This window comes from Gorilla gorilla, chromosome 12 (assembly GCF_029281585.2).
Source record: "Gorilla gorilla gorilla isolate KB3781 chromosome 12, NHGRI_mGorGor1-v2.1_pri, whole genome shotgun sequence".
NCBI lineage: Eukaryota > Metazoa > Chordata > Mammalia > Primates > Hominidae > Gorilla > Gorilla gorilla.
In genome coordinates this window covers 81508900-81529085 of record NC_073236.2, presented here as the reverse complement: position 1 = coordinate 81529085, position 20186 = coordinate 81508900, and positions in this window count along the sequence as shown.

Sequence of the window (20186 nt, the reverse complement as noted above, 5' to 3'; positions counted from 1 at the left end):
TCTGAAGGCTCCCATGCCACATAAAACTTAAATAAATTTGCATGCTTTTCTCTTATTAATCTGTCTTTTCTTATAAGGGACTCAAACAGGAATCTAGCAACAGGAAAGAAAGATGTTTCTCATTCCCTACAGGCCCCTATTTCAAACCTCGGGAATTCCAAACACTGGCAATAGGGCTCAGCAGTCTGCGTTTTAACAAGCTCTCCAGGTGATTCTGATGCACGCTAAGGTTTGAGGATCTCTGCAGGGGCAGGACATAACACCTGCTTTATTTTGCAACTCGGTAATTAAGGACGGCCATGCTACATGTTTTCCTATAAGAATAAAGTAAAGGCTGTGCAAAAGTGGGATCAACACAAAGATTAAGAGGACATATAGTCCCTTACTTCAAGCACTTTATAATTTATCTGTGAATTAAGATCTTTGTTGTATCCAGTATCTTAAACTTCCCCACCACCACACTTTCCCCCATGGAACTTCTACCCTTTCTTGAAAGTCCTTCTCAAGTGCTATGTCTTTTTGGAAAGCTTTTTTAATCTTCTGAAAATTATTGCTCTCCCTAATCATTTAGCATATTTCCTGTTGCATCGTAGGTGCTAATAAATTATTTACTAAATATCTTAATTTGGGTTGTTATAGCAGAATACCATAAACTGGATAGGTAATCCACAGAAATTAATTATTTCTTAGTTATGGAGGCTGAGAAGTCCAAAATCAAGACGCAAGGACAAGATTTGGTGTCTGGTGAGGAGTCACTTCCTGGAACACAGTCTTTTGGCTGTGACCTTACATCACATTCACCTTTACTATTGATACACTGGACAGTGTAACCACTTGCCAAAAGCAGTTGGCTCCTTGATTCGGAATCCCCATAATTAGGTAACTAGACTTAAAGATTTCCAGCACGTTTATTGCTAATTTATCATCTTAGATTTTAAAGAAAAGACATCCAAGTCACTGTTATTGATAGTTGAACTTGTAAATGAGCATTCCTTATCAATAAAATCTATAATTGAAGAAATCCAATGACCAGGGAACAAGGTAAGATACCATATAAAGACTTTTTAATTCAATTACTCGACTATTATCCTTAGGTGTTCAAGACTGAAAGTTGGATACTCACTACCATCATCAATTCATACGTGGTTGTGCTGGAACCATTTATATATAGCCCAGTTGAAGTCAGCCACCCCAAAATCCAAAAAAAAAAAAAAATCCTCAATATGTTTAAAGATCAGAAAGCCAAGGAACTACTTCTACCACCATCAGCATGATTTCAATTTTGGAATCACTCTGACAAACTGCACAAAGATCCTCATTAAAGTTCAAGTTCCACCAGGTATCCTAGGCAGTATTTCATTTATATACTTTGCCACAAAAATTACTACTATTTAAATGCTATTGCCTGAGGAAGAACTTTATATTCTAACACAGAAAAATATCCAAACATTTTGACAAATAAAAAGCACAAATTCCAGAATGGTATGCTTACTATTATAACATTTATATTCAAATATATAAGTAAAGTTGCTCTGTATTACTAGCAATGGTTACTTTAGGGGAGGGAGATGGGAACAAAGAATGGAGATAATGGCCCATGGAGACTTTTATCTTTTATATTTTAATTTTTTAAAGGAGAATTATTAGTCTTAAAATTAAAAATTAAAATTTAAAATACTTATACCATTCCAATTAGCATCTGTTATCCTTATTTTATAGCCCAAATGTTCAGCCATGTCCCAAGAGTTTCTTCTCCCAGTTCCCACCAGTAATGGAAGAAGATAGGATGCCTGCCATTAACATTAATAAGATTAATAAAGGAGAGATTGTTTGAGTCTGCTGAGAAGAAAGATGAAGGAAGAAACTTGCGAAATGTGAAAATAAAGGGAAAATGAAAATTAGGGGAAAGTGAAGGAAGAATAGCCATTTAAAAGAGTTTTCAAAAAAACTGGAAAAGCAAGCCAATAATATCCTATTCTCTGTGGCACTGTGTCATAGAATGGAAAAGACAGCAGATATTCAAGATTAAGGCATGATCAGGAGTGTAAAATGCTACCTAAAGGTTGAAAAAACTGAGAATTATAGAGAGGACTTTGGATTTGATCACGCAAAAGCATTTATTAATTTGAAAGATCAGTTTGCTCTTGCCTGTTTTTCTATCCATGCACTAAATAGCAGTTTATAAATTGTGATGTAGTGAATAATTTTTCAGCCTTGAAAAGAGCATATCCATAAGAAATAAACTACAAAGACTTCATTATGTGACTAAAGTCTGGTAGGGTGATATATGGAGAAGACAACCTGGCTCCTATAACCCTACCCCAACTCTTTTGGAGCACACTCCCTTGGTAGGTAGGTTTTACCAATAATGAGTCTAGATCCATTGCAGGCACAGAATAACAATTTCTGCTTCACTCTGGGCTGTAGACTTGAGGAGCAATGATACCCACAACCCAACTACAGGTAAACAAAAGACCATTTAAGGGTTAAGTCTGCTAAAAGAGTTGATGGGTTACAAAGATTTGGCTGGAATCAGAAGAATATTTATGGGGTCATCATCTAAAGAAAGGATAAGAATGTAAACGGGCCCTTTAAAAGTACAGAAGAATCCAGATTATTAAACAACCCTCTTCTTAGCAAAGCACGAAGACCCTCTTCCCAAGAAACATCATCCCCACACCCAGTGAAAGCCACTGATTAGAGAGATTAACAGCTCTTTTGTACTTTTTAATAAGCCACTGGGAGAAATGTCCTCAGATTACTAGCATCTAACAAAAATTACAACTCAGGAAATAAATGTTGCAGTTGACAGTGGCAGAATAGAAGAGACCTATTTACAGGGGGTGCAAACTTGAGAAGGCCACAGTTGTAGAGGTTAGGAGAAAAAAGAGAATAATAAGTACATAGGATTAGAGAAGAGTAGTTGTTAAGAGGAGGATGAAGCATGCAGCAAGAGAAATCAAAGGGAAAAATGACTCTATGTTTATTTTGAAATTCTGCTTGAGGCTGGTCAATCCCACTTGCCCTAAGATACCAAAAGGAAAGCAATTCCATCCCTGAGAAAAGGACTTCCAACATCCAAAGAGGAAAGAAGATGCACAAATCCCTCACTTTTACTCTGGAAACTCGAGCTAATAGATCAAAGGGAATGAGAGGAAACAGATTTAATCTTACTCATTCTCAATAAAAGTTCCTAATACTGTCCCTAAACCATCAAAATCATTTTAAAATATTTTAATACATAGGTGCCTAGGTGATGCTGAAAGGTTCTCAAAAGTATGATCTCTGGACCAGCAGCATCGGCATCAACTTAAAAGAACACACCAACTCTGATCTACTGGATCTCTCATTTCGGGAAGAAGGATTCAACAATCTGTTTTAACAAGTATGTGTGTACCAAATTCATTGGCCAGGCGCGGTAGCTCATCCCTATAATCCCAGCACTTTGGGAGGCCAAGGCAGGCAGATCACTTGAGGTCAGGAGTTCGAGACCAGCCTGGCCAACATGGTGAAACCCCATCTCTACTAAAATACAAAAATTGGCCAGGCATGGTGGTGCACACCTGTAATTCCAGCTACTCAGAAGGCTGAGGCACAAGAATTGCTTGAACCCGGGAGGCGGAAGTTGCAGGGAGCTGAGATCACACCACTGCACTCCAGCCTGGGTGACAGAGTGAGACTCTGTCTCAAAATAAAAATAAAAAACAAAACAAAACAAAAATTTATGTTTTAATTGGGCAAATCTGATACAAGCTAACACCATTAACCTAGACTTAGTAAACCCAAATTCTCATATCTGATTTTATTGTGCAGCTATAATTGAAAGTTATTGCATTAATCAAATGAATAATTGTTCAGACAGAAGTTTTACAGTGCCAAACTCAGAGTTAGCCTGGCACATATTTAAGGCTTAGAGGATATCAGCTAAATAAATGTAGTTTGTTAGTGTCGAGCCATTATTTAAAAGAACTTCTTAATGTAAAAATTATTTTAGTTATAAACAAACTTTTTTTTTTAAGCTAAAACATCTATCTCAATTTGGATCAGACATTAGGGAGCTGAAATTTTCTTGACCCGTCCATTGCAGTCCCAGGTGGCTGCCAGAACTCTAACCATCACTAAAGGGAAGGACAATAATAGCTTTCTCAGAGGTCCTTTCGAACACTAGCCATTCTCATATGCAAAGGGGCTGGGAAATACAGTTTTTTTAAGCTAATATATTACCTAGAGTTCTATTAGTAAGAATAAAGAACAGAATGTTTACGAGATGCACTACTCCCCATTTCTCAACACTATGAAATCCTTATAACACACACAAAAATTAAAACTTTTTTGGCATTGCATTACTAATAAAATGTATACTCTCTATGACGAATTTTCAGACTGAAGATCCAATATGATCACTGTAATTCCAAAGATATTACAGTATGTTTTCCAGGTATTTTCTATTTTTTCAAAACTATTTTTTCTTTAATGTGACTACTAAAATTAATTTATATTTTTTTGTTGCTTACCTGAAGTGAACATCATCTATGAAAATACTAAAGATGGATGGGTAACATTATAAGAAGCAATAAGGAACCAGTTTTACATTTTAGAGAATGTGTGATCTATACAGTAATGAAATATGCTCAAATAAATGAGATAATGAAATTATAGTTTTTTTATCCTAAAATGTCCTTCATCTATGAAAAATAAATAAGATTTGGTTATGGCCTATGCCATCTCTTTTAAACAATCCTTTGTTGATTGGGATAGGATTTGCTGAAATAACAATTTGGTTTCTATTTAATGTTGTTTGTTTCTAAATACAACAAATAAAATCACATATATTGCCTGTAATCTGAAAATACCTGACTTTATGAAATGTTGTTAAATAAATTTTAAAAAGTTAATTAACTTTTGTTCCAAAATTTAAAATGGATTTTTATAAGTATACAGTAATTTCAAAATAACAAAAGCATTTCAAGTATCTTAGCAACACTTTCTTATATTCCACAAAATCTTAAGTATATAAAAGTCATTATTAGCAGATATAATTATGCATTTGCTGATGGTTATGTGTAATTGGCAAAAGGTTTTTTTAAAAAACAATCTACTTAAATACAGCAGGAAACATAAAAATGATTTTCTTTTGAGCAAGTACCACATATAGAAGTATATACCAAAAAAAAATCCAGAAATGTTCCTAGAAATAGGAGACAACCAAATATCCAATAAGTTGGAAATGGGTAAGTTATAGTAACATAGTAGAATGTCTAAAAGCCATTAAAATTACGTGTAGGCATACAATATTGGAACATAAGAAGTATATATAAGATACTAATGTGTGAAAAAGACCAAAACAATGCCAAGATGAAGAGAAGGATATATAATTAGCTGATATTTTAAAAGTAAAGAATCTTTCATTTTTCTATTTAAAGCAAGTTACTTTACAATGAATTTTTAAAAATAAGACATTAGCAAAGATTTTCAGAAATCTAAATGCTGTCAGAATTAAAAAGTCATCTATTAAATTAAAGGAAGCACAGTAACATGAAAAGAGAATAAAGAAATTTTGGTTCAAATAGTTGATTTTATTGTTTTCACTTAATATATCTTAGAGTTTATTGCATACCAGTAACTATAGATCAACCTCATTCTCTCTAAAGGTAACATAAAGTTTATTTTGAGAAGACTAATACTAACTTTTCTCGTTTTAAAAAATTAAGATATGATTTACATAAATTTTACCCTTTTTAGTGTATATAAGTTTTGACCAATGTATACATTCAAGAGTAATTTTTATTGATACTGCAAAATTGCCCTCTTGAGAAGTTGTACCAGTTCACTCTCCCACAGTTATTTATGAGTACTTGCTTTTCTATAGCCTTATCAATTCATATGTGTCATCAAATGCTTTGATCTTTGCCAATATGTAAGTGAAAGTGGCATTGTGTTATAATTTAAATTTTTATTTCTTTTATTATGATAAAGCCAAGCATCTTTTACATAAATAAGATCCATTAATAGTTCTTTTTCTTGAATTCTCCATATTTTTTGGGGGGGTGCTCATTTTCCTTTTGTGGGTTGGCCTTCTTTTCATGAATGCTAGACTTCAGTTTTGGGGGGTTTTGTTTATTTCTTTCTTTCTTTGAGACAGGATTTCACTTTGGTGCCTAGGCTGGAGTGCAGTGGCAAGATCATGACTCACTGTGGCCTCAATCTCCCTGGAATCAAAGAATGCTCCCACCTCAGCCTCCCGAGTAGCTGGGACTACAGGCACCCACCAACACGCCCAACTAATTCTTGTATTTTTTTGTGGAGATGGGGTTTTGCCATATTGCCCAGGCTGGTCTTGAACTCCTGGGCTCAAATGATCCACCCGCCTCGGCCTCCCCAAATGCTGGGATTACAGGCGTGAGCCACTACACCTGGCTGAATGCTTGACTTTGGATAAGTTACTTAATGATTTCTGAGGTTGTTTGCAACTCTGAAAATGCATTTGTGAAAAATGAATGGTTTTACAAAATAATTACAGTTAAATATGAATTATCTGGATGATAAATCTAAAAAAGAACTTACTTTGAAACTGTTATTCATATTGTTTGTTACTCTGTTTAATAAAAATGTTTGTGAAATCTAAAGTGAAATGCCAACATTGGGTATTTTCACTATTTCATCAACAACAGAGAAGAAAGTTTAACCTTATACATTTTCAGTTGGAAAATAAGTACTTTCGGGAAATGATGTTGTAAAGTTATGAACCAATTATTGCACTGGGAGATGAAGTTCATGTTCAGTATAGAGTGAGCAACAACAAGCAATTGAGGCAAAATATCTCTACATAAAGTTTTACTATTTTGTTTGATGAAATGAGAATTCCCAAAATTTATTAGACGCTTATATTCAAATTATGAACATAAAAACCTTACAAATTCAGATGTAGATAATCTCCTTTCTGTAGGTTTATATCATTCAAAAATGATTATATATTATCATTTTAAAATGACAAAAACATTTTAAGTAACTATTGAAAATTAACAGGAATTCAAAACTATTCTTTAAACTCTTCCTAAGTATATAAAGTTGTTTTTTTAAAAAGAAAAATGGTTATTCTTCAAATAGTCCACTTGAGGAGGATTCAATTTAATCTCATTTCCTTTATGGCCTAAAAAATAAGGCACAAAGAAAAAGATATTATGAAAGGAAAAAGGCACAAAGGAAAAGATATCACATGTCAAGGCTGACTAGTCCAAGTTTTATAGCTGGGCTTCTAAATGAAAACCGGACTGACAAAGATAAAAGATAAAATCGTACAAGTTTTAGGACTCTTAGAATATTGATATTTATCCTAGTAAACAAATATAAATAAAATCTGGTAACATTAACATAAAGTTATTTTCTACATTTAAAATTTGTTCAATTTTCTAAAACTAAGTATTTTTACCTTATCTTAGTGTTCCATCATTTCATAGACAGCACAACCTAAATTACACACTCTTCATCTACTGTCCTGAGACTGAAAAACAGATGTAGATTCAGAAGAATGTGAAATTTTAATGGCCCCATTGGATAAGCAAATGAGTTCACTCAATGAAGATAAATCCCCATAGGCAATTCCTTCCCAAGAATAGTCTTGGCTTTTCCTTTAGTCAATTTTCAGTGAACCTAATTTAATTGAAATACAACTTTATATACTGTGGAGGATGTATTGAGCTAAAACCCTAAGTCTTTAGGCCATTTAAAAATGGAGTAACAACACCCATGTTAGATGTGACTATGGATAGTAATGGACAAAGATAAATCTTGCAAGAAAGGGTGGTGTAGAGCCAGGGACCACAGAGAACAATGGACTTCTTTCCAATGATCAGAATTAAAATTGATTCAAGAAATATTTTCTCCTGCCAGAGCAGAGGCTTTTTCCAGTTCTTACCCTGTAGGATTTCATTACTGCTATGAACCGGCAACTGCTCTGTATTTTCTGCTATTCCTTTTTCGAAATAGGTAAGCTTATTGTATTTATCCTACTCCTGCTGTACCACTGTATTTTGCATCTCCGATGTTGTATGTGTGTCTGTTTGTATCAGGTGTGTGTCTGGGTGACAGGAGGGTAGTTGCAGTGACCAGAGGTATCTAAATCCAGATTCTCATAGAAGGACATGCACCACCAGCAGTCCTGGAATTTGAGATAAATACAGTTGGGTTGTCCACTTTGGGAAGGGGATGAGTAAACTTTATGTGGGGGAAGAAGAAGGCTATTCAGCTATCAGAAGGGTAAACTACAGTAGAGTCTGTTAAGTGCTAATCAAACTCATTTCCTTTTCCTCTTGGGCCCATAGCTAAGCTACATTTTCCCACCTTTCTTTCAGATTGATGTACAAGTGATTGAGTGGCAGCCAATGGAATGTGGGTGGTCCATTAAAAACCTTCTATGCTTGATTCAACATTCTCTCCTCCTATCCGCTAGTTTGAATAACAGATTCTGGGGCCCTCGGAATGATAAACCTACAAAGTAAAAGTTGTGTCTCAAATGTCTTCCAATCGGCTTGATACGAACTAGGAATAAACTTTTTTGTATTAAGGCACTGAAATTGTGAGGTTCATTTGTTACACTCGTATACAGCATGCATTACTCTAAGTAAAATGGTGAGTATCATATTTAGATTCCATTTGAACGTTTGAAAGTAAAGCTTATTGTAAAAAGCTTTATTGTAAACAATTTCATGTAAAAAGCCAAACATTTACAATATGCCTAAAGCATATCCTTTGGAACTAAACTTACAATGAAAAATTTTAGATGTCAACAGAAATATATGCAATCAAAAATATTAATTTAGAGAATATTCATGTAACTGAAAACATTTAAAGACCACTGCTCTGATGCACCATAATTATTCTTCAGTTAGTTTCTATGATAAAACCTGAATGATATAGTGCAGATTAAGGATGCACACTCAGACACATTCAATGAGTCTAAAACAACTACCCTGAGATAAACAATTATAAATAATATTGTCTATTTATCAAAGTTTTTTTCTGTTGAACTTCCATTTGAAAACACTTCATTAGCCTCTTGTTACTGTGGAGTAATGAAACCGAATACCTTTAAGAACACTAATTACTACAGACTGGTAACAAATTCATGCTGAATTTCAGGAATATTTTATTACACCTAAGTTTGCTCTTGCCTTTTTTATTCTTTATTTCTAAGGTCAATAATTCTGAACATCTAAAAATCTCAGAAAGGGCTGGGCATGGCGGCTCACACCTGTAATCTCAGCATTTTGGGAGGCCGAGGCCGATGGATCACTTGAGTCCAGGATTTCGAGGTCAGCCTGGCAACACGGCAACATTTGTCTCTATAAAAAATACAAAAAATTAGCTGGGTGTGATGGTGCATGCTTGTGGTCCCAGCTACTCTGGGGGCTAAGGTGAGAGGATTGCTTGAGCCTAGGAGGCAGAGATTGCAGTGAGCTAAGATTATGCCACTGCACTCCAGCCTGGGTAACAGAACAAGACCCTGTCTCAAAGAAATAAAAATAAAATGAAATAAAAAATAAAAACCCCAGAAGGTAGAAAAATGTCATTAAAATGAGAAAAAACTTATCAAGAATTAAAGCTTTTAAGCTTTTGAGAAAAAAATGCATTTTAAACTGACTTTTAAAATCTTTGCAACAGCAGTCCAAGTGGATGATTCCAATGGACAAATATGTTAGCATACTTTTATTGTTTAAGAAAAAGGAAAAAGGCTTTTGTGTTAAAAGTAAATTAATTTATCTTATGATATAATCTATTTTCTATGTGCCTCAGATTTGTTTATTATCAAAGTATTTTAAAACCCACATTATTTTGCTATTCTAATTATCTTAAAGTAGATTGTTTTCCAGATGTATACAAAACTTCAACATCAAAGTAACTTAATGCCAGTAAAATAGAAATGTATATCTGTTGCAATCAATAATTTCTCTGTACCAAATCTTCCTAATGAACTTATTTCATGAAAAGAAATTATTTTTTTAGCAACTAAAATGATCTAATGACTACATTTAAATATTTTGACTACTTATCTTTTCAATAATCATGTCTTTTTTTTTTTTTTCTGAGACGGGGTCTTGCTCTGTTGGCTAGGCTGGAGTGCGGTGGCACAATCAGGCTCACTGCAGCCTCAATCTCCCAGGCTCAGGCAATCCTCCTTCCTCAGCCTCCTGAGTAGCTGGGATCACAGGCATGGGCCACCACGCCCAACTAATTTTTTTTATTATTTGTAGAGACAGGGTCTCCCTATGGTGCCCAGGCTGGTCTCCAACTCCCCGGCTCAAGCAATCCTCCCAACTCGGCCTCCCAGAGTGCTGGGATTATAGGCATGAGCCGCCACGCCGGGCCAGTCTTTTCTATTTAAAACATTACCAAAAATGGACATAGTTAAAATGATCTTAGTCATTGATTTACATAGGAAGAAGGTGGGTTTTTTCTGAATTAGGTAATTGAGACGAAAACAGCACCAACTGGCCTGACTTATCCAAATGGGAAATTTTTTGGTAGAATTTACCTCACGACTGGCAAACTTCTACTCTATCATTTTTAAGGATGAGGTGCTGTGCTGCCCACATTCTCCTCAGGACTGATTGACGTTGCCTCACCTGCTGAGAAGGTTGTCCAGCCACAGTGCTCAACTGCCAGCTTTTTCTGTGAATTGACCTTTGCTGAAAAGTGAGCTGAATGCTCAAAGTCAATGCTCAAGTTCCCAGGTTGGCACTGATTTAATGCCTGCCAGTGCAGGAGTAAGAAGGCCGTGCCCCCTCCTTCCAATAGAGAATAACTCTGAAGGGCTATCTCAGCTTCAGATCTCCTTTTACAATCAGATGATGCCTTTTTGTGCCTAAATCCCAGTCCAGCTTCTCCCTCCAATCAACCCGGCTTCCTTCCCTTTTCCTACAGGTGTTGACTCCACCAGGAGTCCCAAGAAACTTCCTTCTAAGAAACTCTCTTTCTTTCTTTTTTTTTTTCCTTTTGAGACAGGGTCTCACTTTGTTACCCAGGCTGGAATGCACTGGCACAATCATGGCTTACTGCAGCCTCAACCTCCTGGGCTTAAGCAATCTTTCCACCTCAGCCTCCTGAGTTGCTGGGACTACAGGCATGCATCACAACACCTGGTTAATGTTTTATTTGTTGTAGAGGCAAGGTCCCACTATGTTGCCCAGGCTTAACCCAAACCTCTGGGCTCAAGGAAATCCTTCCGCCTCAGTATCCCAAAGTGCTGGGATTACAGGTGTGAACCACCATACCTGGCCTAAACATTCTCTCTCACAGTCTGCTTCATAGACAATCCAACCAGTGATGATCATAAAATAATATTTGAATAAATATATTTGCAGGGTAGCTGATGCTGTTGTTTAAGACTAATGATTTAATAAGGGTGATTACTTTCATTTGTATATTTTTCAAAACTCCTTCATATACATTATGTAATTTGGGCTTGCCAATTATTCTGTGAGGTAGCCGGAGCAAGGATTACTATACATTTTACAGCTTTGTAAACTAAGGCTTGGAGAGAAGTGGCTTCTTGATTCCAGGCAGACATAATTTCTATATTCTCCTAGTTTTATTATTTGCCTATAGCACCATTTCTCTAAAAGACTTTTATTCCTAATTGTTATAAAATTCTAGCTCAAAATTTCTTATCATATTCCCCAACCCAAGAATGCATAGTAAGTTCCTACTCATCCCGGCAGTATGAAATTCAATGTCATAACTGTATTTGAATGTTTTTCAAGATCTTACTCCCAATTCTTTGTCCACACACGTTAAATTGCCTTCTTCCATTTATTTTTTAACGTGTTTATTGAGCAACTGCTATAAATGCAGCATAACATTTCTTGAGAACTTACTATGTGCTAAGCACTATAGTGAGTGCTTTTCATGCATTATCTCCTTGAATCTCTGTTGACAGTTCTATCATCTCCATTATATAAATGAGAAAACTGAGGCTTAGGGAACTTAAATGATTTTCCCAAGGTCACACAACTAGTATGTCACAACACTAGGACTCAAACTTAGGTTTATCTAATTGTGAAATCCATGCTTTTTGCCTCTGTACTAGACCTCTATGATACAAGAAAAAAGATAACATAAGATGTAGCTCCTACTCTCTGCTCTCTAACTACACTCTACTGTGCTTCTATTCTCACTATACTATATAGTGTCTTCCTAATATTAGGAAGACACTATAGCACTTGATTGTATTTTTATAACAGTTTTATTGATATATAATTCATACATCATATAACCATCCCTTTAAATTATACAATTCAAGAATTTTAACTAATTCACAGAGTGGTACAACCATCATTACCATCGATTTTAGAACATTTTTTATCCCCCCAAAGAAACCCCATACTTATTAACTGTCACTCCCTATTTCCCCTACCTGCACCCCCAGGCAAACAATAATCTACTTTGTGTCTTTATAGATTTGCCTATTCTCTACATTTCATATAAATTGAATTATACAGTAAGCGGTCTTTTGCAACTGGCTGCTTTCACTTAGCATAATGTTTTCAGGGTTCATCCATGTTGTAGCTCCTATCAGCCCTTCAATTATGATTGAATATTGTTCCATTGTATGGATATGTCATATTTTATTTACTAACCACTTATCAGTAGATGGACATTTTGGTGGTCTCCACTTTTGGGCTATTAAGAATAATGCTGCTAAGAACATTCATGTACAAGATTTATGTGGATATGTTTTTATTTCTCTAGAGTATATACCTAGAATGTAACTGCTGGGTCATAAAGTAATTCTGGAGATATTTAACCTTTTAAAGAACTGTCATCCTGTTTTCCAAAATGCTGCACTGTTTTACATTCTCACCAGCAGTATATCAGTTCCAGTTTCTTCACATACTCCTCAAGAGTTGTTGTTATATCCCTATTTGATTATAGTCATCTTCTTTGGTGTGAAGTGATGCCTCAGTGTGGTTTATTTGCATTTTCCCACTGGCTAATGATATTGAGCATCTTTTCATATGCTTATTAGGCATTTGTATACCTTATTTTTAGCTTATGGCTCCCATTATGAGACCTACACGGTATAAGCAAGCTGAAGCGCACGATCAGAGACCCTAATGTTCCGTGCCATGCTGCACCTAGGGTAGGACCTATTAGTGGGGGCTAGATGGAGGAAAGGAGTCTGACTTCTTAGGTGTACTCACCAGAATCTAGGCTCTGCAGCTTGGAGCTAGAGGGGATAAGAAATGACGGTGGCGGCTGGGCGCGGTGACTCACACCTGTAATCTCAGCCCTTTAGGAGGCGGAGGCGGGTGGATCACGAGGTCAGGAGATGGAGATCATCCTGGCTAACACGGTGAAACCCCGTCTCTACTAAAAAATACCAAAAAAAAAAAAAAAAAAATCAGCCGGGCGTGGTGGCGGGTGCCTGTAGTCCCAGCTACTTGGGAGGCTGAGGCAGGAGAATGGTGTGAACCTGGGAGGCGGAGCTTGCAGTGAGCCAAGATCACACCACTGCACTCCAGCCTGGGCAACAGAGTGAGACTCCGTCTCAAAAAAAAAAAAGAAAAAAAAGAAATGCCTGTGGTCTGCCTCTCCCAGTGAGATTTTGTACCCATAACTGTGAACTGAGGGGAGAGGGAGCACCATTTTGGTGAAAACCATCCAAAGTAGAGCTTCTGTCACGCTGAGCTAGAAGGCAGAAGAGAAACAATGTGTTATGGCTCAAGTGACACAGATGCCATCATTGTTGAGATTTAGTAGAGTTTCTTGAATAACTGTTTCCTACTTTAAGAAGAAACTGTATGCCCTTAAGACAATTTCCAGAGACATTAAATGTTTTGTTTTGTTTTTTTAAATAATTTTCACCAGTTGTGGTAGTATCACTGGGGAATGGTCTCCAACAGGTTCTCCTGCCTTTTTTCCAGAAGTGGAACTCTCACTTGATTATATTTTTAATGTAAGGAGTTCAGAGAGAGGATCTCGGAAGTCAAACTGAATGAACAGACTTGAGTCCAGACTCTGAAAGTTACTAGTGTATTATTGGGGGAAAATTACTTAACTCCTCTTTCCCCCTATTTTCTTACCTCTTAAATATGGAATAACAAAATATATACCTTTAGGACTGTTGGGAGGATTAATAAGATATATGTAACATGGCTTAGTACATAGCTCTCAACAGATGTTAGCAATTATTAAAAATAATGTTAGTATTATTATAGTTATAATTATTAGGATATCCCACCAGAAATTAAACTTGTAAGGTTTCTTCTTTCTTTCCCATTGAGAGAGATGCCCACAGAGGACAAGTTACTCTGAGGCATTGTGATTAGTTCTACTTTTCAAAGGGAAGTGTTTGGCTTATCTGGAGTCCCATAAGGTTAGCTAAGTCAAAAATGGCTTGGTACATCTACTTTCCTGAAAAGGATATACATGAATTAGATATTTTTTTTCAGAGTCAAAAATGATAGCTATACCATCTGATATGGTTTGGCTGTGTCTCTATCCAAATCATCTTGAACTGTAGTTCCTGTAATCCCCACGTGTTTGTTGTGGGAGGGACCCAGTGGGAGGTAATTGAATTATGGAGGTGGTTACCCTCATGCTGTTCTAGTCATAGTGAGTTCTCACAAGATCTGATAGTTTGATTAGGGGCTTCCCCTTACACTCAGAACTCATTCTCTCTCCTGCTGCCCTGTGAAGAGGTGATTGCCACCATGATTGCAAGTTTCCTGAGGCCTCCCCAGCCATGTGGAACTGCAAGTCAATTAAACCTCTTTCCTTTATAAATTACCCAGTCTCGGGTATGTCTTTTTTAGCAGTGTGAGAATAATACAGCATCCCTGATGATATGTATCTCTAAGGGTAGTTGATACAGGATCACAAGAAGCAGGCAGCAGAACCAGCTCTAATGCCATGATTCTGGGGTGGCTGGAGTGAGGAAGGGAGTGTTTTTTGCCCCATGGACTGGAAGAGCCACACCTTAAAAACTCTGAATCTGGGAACCCAATCAAAGGCACACTGACAGAACTCAGGATTGGCAGGGTGATATTTCTCCCTCTAAGATCTACAGTAGCCTGTGTACAGTGTTTCAACAACAGCAGACCTGAATGACCTAAAACAACGGTTTTCAACTGGGGCAATGTTGACCCCCAGGGGACATTTGGCAATGCTTGGAGACAGTTTGGTTATCACAACTTGTGTGTGGGGAGTACTACTGGTGTCTAGTAGATAGAAGCCAAGGATGTTGCTAAACATCCTACAACGCACAAGGTGACCTCCCTCAACAAAGAGTAATCCCCCCAAAATGTCAAATGTGCCTAGGTTGAGAAACCCTGCACTATAGGGATGTACATTAAGACTCTCCAGATGCCAGGCTTGGTTACTAGCCTTACTTGTGACAATCATCAGACTCTAGGTTCTCGCTGTTTGCTGTGTATGTCAGCCAGGATTGGCTCTGTTTTCCAGTGCTAACAAACAATTCTAAATCTCAGTGGCTTAATACAACAAAATTTATCTCTTGCTCATGCTGCATTCCAACACAGGTTGAAACACCACCACAGCAGCAGAGGGCAGGGAAGGACAAATCAAGTAGTAGGCTTTAAAGGCTTCTTCAGGGAAGTGAAACATGTCATTCCTGCTCACATTTCATTGGTCAAAGCAAGCACCATAGCCACTTCTTTCTTCAGGGGAGCAGAAAAGTACATACCCCTTTGTGCTCAGGAGAACCAGTATATTTGGTTAATAGCTCTAATGACTATCGTAAAGTGACTATCCTTCTGGTTACCCTTTTTAGATTGTGTAAGCCTCTGGAACCTTGGAAAATTAGGAGGAAGGAGCAAGAGGAAAATATTTTTTATTTTTATTTATTGTACATGGTTTTTAAGGTCTACTTTAGGTATTACTTTAGATGTCTAATTGTCATCTCAGATTGTCTGTGCCAAAATTGAATCTCCAGAAAATGACCATTTAATAATTCCTGAAGAAATAATTGACTTAAACAATAAGCCTCAAGAGATGCTTAAACCTCTTTAAGCATGAAAGATTGTAATGAAACGTAGTAATGAAAGATATATACATAAGATACAAAATTGTCAACTTTATAATGGTATAATCAGGACATGACATTCTATAACTAAAAGCAGGACATTATGTGTCAACTGATATGCTGCAATGTAAAGTACAGCACCAAAAATAGATTTGACCTGAATCCAATCATGCCTTTGGATATAACTCCTAGTTTACAGGAAAAAAAGGGGGTGAGTGGGTAAAGGAACCAGTTAAATGACATCAGGAGGGAGTGATCAGGCAAATCTGGAATGTCAAATATACAATTGGACAACTGACCCAATTCCTTCAGCTGGGCAATGGCATGAGGAGAAAAAAGGCAGAATGGGACTGGACTGCTCTAGTTTAAAAGAGACTTGAGAAATATAAGACTCAAAAGCAATATGAAACTTTGTCCGTTTTCTGCTGCTATAATAGAAAACCACAGACCGAGTAATTTATAAGGAAAATAAATTTAATGGCCGGCGCAGTGACTCACACCTGTAATCCCAGCACTTTGGGAGGCCAAGGCAGGTGGATCACCTGAGGTCAGAAGTTCAAGACCAGCCTGGCCAACATGGCGAAACCCCATCTCTACTAAAAATACAAAAATTAGCCAGGTGTGGGGGCAGGTGCCTGTAATCCCAGCTATTTGGGAGGCTGAGGTGGGAGAATCGCTTGAACTCAGGAGGCGGAGGTTGCAATGAGAAGACACCATACACTCCAGCCTGGGCCACAAGGGCAAAACTCCGTCTCCAAAAAAAAAAGAAAGAAATTTTATCAGGAGTCCACTCCTATGATAAGTAACCCACTCTTGTGACAATAGTATGAACCCATTCATGAAGGCAGAGCCCTCTAGACCCATTTGCTGTTTAAGGGCCTCACCTTCCAATACCATTAGGTTGGCAATTAAATTTCAAATAAGTTTTGGAGGGGACATTTAAATCATAACAGAAACCTTGTTTGAATCCTGATTTGAACACACCAGCTCTGTGAGAATATTCATTTTTCCCAGAAAATACAAAGTTCTGGATTGGTGAAGTATTGGTAATGGTATAAACATCTAAGATTAGGAACAATGAAGGAGAAATGAATATATTTTGTATGTAACAAGTTAAAATGTAGGTTCTTGGGAAACCTTTATGTACAGATAACCATAAGCCAATGGTTCACAACTGACAACAAATTTAAACCCCAGGGGAGATTTGATAATATCTGAATTCATTTTTGTTTGTCATAATGGGGGTGTAGGGAATATTAATGGCTTCCTGTGGGTAGATGCCTAGAATGCTGCTAAACACCCTACAGTGCATGGGAGGGTCACCACAACAAAGAATGAGTCACCCTAAAATGTCAATAGTACAAAGGTTAGGAAACACTCAATAGGCAATCAAATGTAAGCACAAAGAAGGTAGGGACTAGAATTGGTTTACTTGCTGTGAGCTTGGGCACAGATCCTGGCATATGGTAAGTGTGAAAATATCTGATAATCTCTTTTATATTGTGTAAGCCTCCAGATTCTTGACACATTAGGGAGAGGAGGCAAAGAGACATTGTTTTGAGGAGGGAAGCTCAGAGAAAGGTCTTAGAATGATTTATAAATGTATGTTATCAGCATATAAGTGGTACTAGAAACCTTGGGAGTTGATGAAAGAAAAACTTCAGCTGAATTAAATTTAATTGAGCTACGAATGATTCATGAATCGGGCAGCCTCTGAGACAGAATAGGTTCAGAGACTCCAGTGCAGCCACATGGTGGAAGATTTACAGACAGAAAAAGGAAAGTGATGTACAGAAAACAGAAGTAAGGTACATAAACAATTGGATTGGTTATAGCTCCATGTTTGCCTTATTTAGCAAAGTTTGAACAGTTGGCTACATTTGATTGGCCAAAACTCAGTGATTGGCACAAGTGTAGGCTACAGTCTGTTTACATCTCCATGGATGTTATAGTTCACAATGCATGGAGAAACCTTTAGGCTGAACTTAAAATATGTAAGGAGTTTAGCCTTAGGCTAAATTTGATTTAATAAGAGTGAATGAGGATTTCTTTGGCAGTGGTTCTCAAACCTCCTTGTGGATCAAAATTATTTGGGCAGGTTTGAAAAAATGCAATGCTTGGTCTAACCCCAGAAATTCTTATTTGAATTTTTGGAAGTGGGGATTGTGACTAGCATCATATTAAAACAACAACAACAATAAAAAAACCTCCTTTTATTATTTTAATGTGCAATCACATTAAAATGGTGTTGAAATCTAAAATTTCTTTTTTTCCCCAGAACACAAATAAGCTGTATTCATTATGATGGCTTCATTCATAAGACGTACTACGTTCAATATGGAAGCTCAAGCAATTGGCTGTCATTTTAACAGTTCTTTTTTTTGGTTTGCTAAAGCAAACGCTTGGCCTCATTTGGTGAAATAAAAGGCCAGAAAGTCCCTTGCAAAGCATAGAAGCAAGAATGCAAAGAATTTGGGAGATAAGTCTAACTCATTTTATGAGGCCAGCATCATCCTGATACCAAAGCCGGGCAGAGACACAACCAAAAAAGAGAATTTTAAACCAATAACCTTGATGAACATTGATGCAAAAATCCTCAATAAAATACTGGCAAACCAAATCCAGCAGCACATCAAAAAGCTTATCCACCATGATCAAGGGGGCTTCATCCCTGGGATGCAAGGCTGGTTCAATATATGCAAATCAATAAATGTAATCCAGCATATAAACAGAACCAAAGACAAAAACCACATGATTATCTCAATAGATGCAGAAAAGGCCTTTGACAAAATTCAACAACCCTTCATGCTAAAAACTCTCAATAAATTAGGTATTGATGGGACGTATCTCAAAATAATAAGAGCTATCTATGACAAACCCACAGCCAATATCATACTGAATGGGCAAAAACTGGAAGCATTCCCTTTGAAAACCGGCACAAGACAGGGATGCCCTCTCTCACCACTCCTATTCAACATAGTGTTGGAAGTTCTGGCTAGGGCAATTAGGCAGGAGAAGGAAATAAAGGGTATTCAATTAGGAAAAGAGGAAGTCAAATTGTCCCTGTTTGCAGACGACATGATTGTATATGTAGAAAACCCCATTGTCTCAGCCCAAAATCTCCTTAAGCTGATAAGCAACTTCAGCAAAGTCTCAGGATACAAAATCAATGTACAAAAATCACAAGCATTCTTATACACCAACAACAGACAAACAGAGAGCCAAATCATGAGTGAACTCCCATTCACAATTGCTTCAAAGAGAATAAAATACCTAGGAATCCAACTTACAAGGGATGTGAAGGACCTCTTCAAGGAGAACTACAAACCACTGCTCAAGGACATAAAAGAGGATACAAACAAATGGAAGAACATTCCATGCTTATGGGTAGGAAGAATCAATATCGTGAAAATGGCCATACTGCCCAAGGTAATTTACAGATTCAATGCCATCCCCATCAAGCTACCAATGCCTTTCTTCACAGAATTGGAAAAAACTACTTTAAAGTTCATATGGAACCAAAAAAGAGCCCGCATTGCCAAGTCAATCCTAAGCCAAAAGAACAAAGCTGGAGGCATCACACTACCTGACTTCAAACTATACTACAAGGCTACAGTAACCAAAACAGCATGGTACTGGTACCAAAACAGAGATATAGATCAATGGAACAGAACAGAGCCCTCAGAAATAACGCCGCATATCTACAACTATCTGATCTTTGACAAACCTGAGAGAAACAAGCAATGGGGAAAGGATTCCCTATTTAATAAATGGTGCTGGGAAAACTGGCTAGCCATATGTAGAAAGCTGAAACGGGATCCCTTCCTTACACCTTACACAAAAATTAATTCAAGATGAATTAAAGACTTAAATGTTAGACCTAAAACCATAAAAACCCTAGAAGAAAACCTAGGCATTACCATTCAGGACATAGGCACGGGCAAGGACTTCATGTCTAAAACACCAAAAGCAATGGCAACAAAAGCCAAAATTGACAAATGGGATCTAATTAAACTAAAGAGCTTCTGCACAGCAAAAGAAACTACCATCAGAGTGAACAGGCAACCTACAAAATGGGAGAACATTTTCACAACCTACTCATCTGACAAAGGGCTAATATCCAGAATCTACAATGAACTCAACC